Genomic DNA, 5124 nt, shown 5'->3' on the forward strand with positions numbered 1-5124 from the left:
ATAGTCAAACAAAGATTATGGGATATCTCCCTTCAGTTGGACAGATTGCATGTCTACTCTGTTTCAACAGTGGGGAATTGTATTCAAAATTTTGTTCCAGACAATTACCTTCATTTGCTGGAATTTCCTAAGCATTGAAGAACTTTCACCGTGGCCCGACTCAATGTGTTACCATCTGCCTTGCTCGAAGGGAGATATGCATGTATTCTATATGTGAAGTGCCTCTGTCCTTGTCAATCTGCATTGATATTGACAATTGAACATGTCCTTTTACACTGTCAGCTTTACCGGAACATCCAGACTTCATAAATTACTCCATTTACGTCCAGATTTCCAGGCAGATCTAATACATTTTATACTTCTCTGCTTCTTGCTGATTGCTGTAACGAAATCACTTCCAAGGTGACAAGGTTATGTGCCTTGGCATGTTTAATTAGGCAGCAGGACTTGATCCTGTTTTAATGTACTTATTATAACACATTTTACTTATGTATATCATATGTATTGTATTTAGTTCTAACTTTAATTCTAATGTATTTTATCTAAGAATTTTTCAACATGTAACTGATCTTTGATAGTAATAAACTTGGTAAGTACCACAAGTGGAATGAAGTTTGCAGAATAGGACTTCTCCACAGTACATGACACTGTTTTTAACCTGTAGGGTTTTTTTTTTTTTTACTGATTGCTTTTATATTGATCCATGTACATTGGAAACCTGGAAGCCTTACATGATAGCAGTCTGTGCGTGTATACTTCTATATTTCAGAAATAAATCTCTTTTTTTGGTAAAAAAATGAAGAGATAAAAACTCTAACATCCAGTAATCATTTTATCAGAACATACTTAGACAATTACATCAAAGCATCTGTACCATATGCTTTGACATCTTAATTTTTTTGACTATGGTATAAAATAAAAAGAATGGTTTTGTTTTTACTTGTTATAAAGAAAAAATGCTCATGATGGCAGTAGAATTCTTATCAAATGCATACAGTACATTTTGTTGCTTCCATCAACGATCATGTGTTTACTTTGTGATAAGTAGAATAAATTCCTGCAAGCAAAATCTCTTCTGTGGAAATTTGCTGAAAAGAGATTGTAGCTGCTTCCTTTCTTTCAGTAGTTATTCTCTCACTCCTACATGTCTGAAATGAAGACACAAGATTTAGTGACTGCATTACAACCTAATTCTGAGTCTGATCTCCAACATATAGCTATTTAACTAACTTTTCCTACATCAATTTTAGTGCCCTTTCTATCAAAGCATAATTTGCCTCATGTTTCACTAACTCAATCCCAGCTCCTTGTTTTGGATTATTAACATAACTGGTATTTGTCTTTCAACATCTATATACCTGAAAGGTATGCAGATGAGACACACACACCCAGCTAGGAAGGCCAGGAATCAATACACCCTGCATGTTCAAATGAATTGCTCCTTGCCTCCAGTTTCTTTAGAGGTTGAATTATGGCTTCTAATACCTTAATCTACCTACAACCCATACTAAATCTACCCATTATGATCTATCTAGACACCAAGCATGTGAAATACCACAATTACCAAGCTAGGACTAAGAACTAAATAAAAATGGCTGTTCTAGTGACTAGCTAGTGACTAAGCTAGTGACTAAGCACCTTGGTGTTTAGTCATGCTAGTCACATGACCACGGAAATGTCTTCGGACAGCACTGGCTTTGAAACGGAGATGAGCACTGCAACCCTACAGTCAGATTTGACTGGCTTTCGAGCAAGGGAACCTTTACCTTTTTAGTGACTAGCTGTTCCTGTACTGCTGGCCATCAAGTGGAGAGGAGGGTTAAACCAATGCTGGGACTGGGGCATATGGAAAGGCATGGACCCCTTAAATAAACTCAGCTGTGTATCCTACCCATAGGCTGGACAAGAATAGTCTGCAAATCTGCTCTGCCTCTATGTCTATAAATCCATCATCCCCACCCACACAAGGTTGTAATCAAAATTAGACATTCCAGTGTAACAAAACAAATGGCAATCAATTTATTCAATTTATCTTCTGTATATTATAAGTCCTTTGAACCAGGATATCATATAGTTCCTTATCTGTGACACAATAATTCCAAGATCAGGATCTGAGGATGAAAACATTTTGAAGTTATAGCCTGTCATGCTAGAAGGTTCATTAATAGACCTACAGTATCATCCTAAGCAGTCTAATAACTGCTTAATTTAACATTTGGTGGTCTGCTTCTATCAAGTCTTCTGATCAGAAGTTCATTGATGGCTACCTAACTTTTCTCTGTCAGTTTAAAGCCGTCATATTGTCTCCATCCTCTGTGGTTGTGGCTGTGTATGGCAGTTCCTGCCTATGGCATCTCACCACAATCTTTTTTAAAAAGTGTACATAATCATATACTCATGAGTGTACATAATCATATACCAAAATCTTATACCAATAGTACAGATGAAAATAATTCCAACAGATCAGGTAGCAGCAACAGGAGATGTATTTTATTATTAAAACAGTAGCAGATAATAAACTAGCATCATGAACCATAAAAGCAAAGCTGAGAATTAAAACACAGTTAAACAGGCTGAGCAGCAGATAATAAAATGGCAGCAGAATAATGAAAGGTGGCATTAAAAAAAATAGCAGCAGCCATTTTCAGAAGCACAGTACCAGTAAATCTGATGCAGGAGAAACACCACCCTAGAAAAAAATCTTTTCTCTGGACACCATCCAACTTACTTCTCAAAACAGGAACAGAAAGAGAGGGGCTTTTGTAGACAATCTTTCACAGAATATATGACAGGCAGGTTGTTGTGGGTATAGGCAGTCCTTCAAATGTCCTGGCTGTGGACTGTCTGTGGAAGAAGTTTTGTAGTTTTAGATGTTTTAAATTTCCCCTGCTTTTTCCATCATGTACACGTGGACTGTGGACAATTTATCTATCCATTCCAGTACCATAGATTTTAAAAAATAAAAATAGAAACCCTAAGGTGAGTCTTTATGCCTCAGGGTGACCTTTCTGCTTCTGCACTTCCCTAGGGATGTTTGCGGGAATTTATATGGGATAGAATCAGATTGTTTATGAAAAATGCCACCCCTGTGGCTTAAGCATATGGTGAAATAAAGCTGACAGACAACACTTCAAATAACAAGTTTTTATTGGGTAAAATGAATATAACTGAGGCAATGGTAATACTTAGAACTGAGCAAATGTATTTACAGTGCTATTCTACATAGAGTTGTTCCAGTCTAACGGCTTGTTTTGGCACATGAAAAGGAGTACAGAGGGGCAGGGTGGACAAGATTGCCTGGTCTCGTTGCACTGTGGGTCCAATAAGAGCTGGGAACTTGTGGCATTTTTACATAACCAAATTTGTCTTTAAAATTGTGTCAATATTTAAGCAGCAGATCCGGGGACACTGTGACATCTAGTTTGGCCTTATGTTGATTAATTTCAAGAGGTTTAGACTGGAATAACTCTGCATAGGATTGCAGTATTAATTTTGCAAATTGTATGTTCCAAGAAATTCTTTCCAGGTTGTTTCACAAGATATACAATAAAAAATCAGCTGAGATACTCTGTAACGACTTCACACTCTCAGTTATTTCTTCACCATTCTAATGAGATTTAATGAAAAATCTTTAAACTCTATACTGATAATTACTCTTCTTCCTTACTCCTCTTGGGTTATTGCCTAACTAACTCTATCCCTATCTTTATCTCTGTCTCTCTAGCTCTAACTCTCATTTCCAAGCTATCACTTTAAACTGATGTTTCTTACTGACCAACTTCTATTGACTGTGAACCAAAGGGCTAAGCTAACAATGTATATTATAAAAATACAAATATTTATTAGGGTGTACACATGTTAAAGATATACTAATAAAATCTTTATCTAAATATCAGACTTATAAAAACTTATCAAATACTAATACATATGATGGGTAAACACTTTCCTACTGATGACCAAACGCGTTCTGTTACCAGGTTTGTTGACCAATTCAATTATTTTAATTTGGGTTAAATTTATTACACAATTGGATTTATTACAAAATTTTCACTTCATTTCTTTTTAATTCAGAATAATTGGTGGAACTGATATGGCTATACCTATGACCCATCACTAATACCAGTAATACAATTACAAATATACAAGGTAATTTTATCTTTGAAAGAATCATTTTTCAATTAATAATGATTTTATATACATTTGGAAGTAATAATGAAGTTTCTCCCCCCCCCCCTATATTTTTATTTCTCTTTTTATAATCTCAGGAAACAACATCTGGTTTTAATATATGAGTACTAAAGATCTTGTATACAGGTCTATGAATGTGTGTCTATACTATATTGATAATTGTGACCACTGAGGAAGGCCCTTAGGGGCTGAAACGCATTTGGTTGTCAGTAGGAAAGTGTTTACCCATCATATAAGAACATAAGAACATAAGAGACGCCAATGTTGGATCAGGCCAAAGGCCCATCCAGTCCAACACTCTGTGTCACACAGTGGCCAGAAATACCAGTGCCATCAGGAGGTCCAGCAGTGGGGCCAGGACATTAGAAGCCCTCCCACTGTTGACCCCCCCCAAGCACCAAGAAGACAGAGCATCACTTGCCCCAGAGCCCCTAGCTATACCTTGTGGCTAATAGCCACTGATGGACCTCTGCTCCATATGCTTATCTAATTCCCTTTTGAAGCCATCCATGCTTGTAGCACCCACCACTTCCTGTGGCAGTGAATTCCAAGTGTTAATCACTCTTTGGGTGAAGAAGGACGTCCTATGCCCCAGAGCCCCTAGCTATACCTTGTGGCTAATAGCCACTGATGGACCTCTGCTCCATATGCTTATCTAATTCCCTTTTGAAGCCGTCCATGCTTGTAGCACCCACCACTTCCTGTGGCAGTGAATTCCATGTGTTAATCACTCTTTGGGTGAAGAAGTACTTCCTTTTATCCGTTCTAACCCGACCGCTCTGCAGTTTCATGGAGTGCCCACGAGTTCTTGTATTGTGAGAAAGGGAGAAAAGTACCTCTTTCTTTACCTGCTCTTTCCCATGCATAATCTTATAAACCTCGATCATGTCACCCCTCAGTCGTCTTTTCTCCAAGCTAAAGAGCCCTAAGCGCTTT

The sequence above is a fragment of the Gekko japonicus genome, unplaced genomic scaffold, assembly GCF_001447785.1.
Source record: "Gekko japonicus isolate JY-2015 unplaced genomic scaffold, Gekko_japonicus_V1.1 scaffold2638, whole genome shotgun sequence".
NCBI classification, from domain to species: domain Eukaryota; kingdom Metazoa; phylum Chordata; class Lepidosauria; order Squamata; family Gekkonidae; genus Gekko; species Gekko japonicus.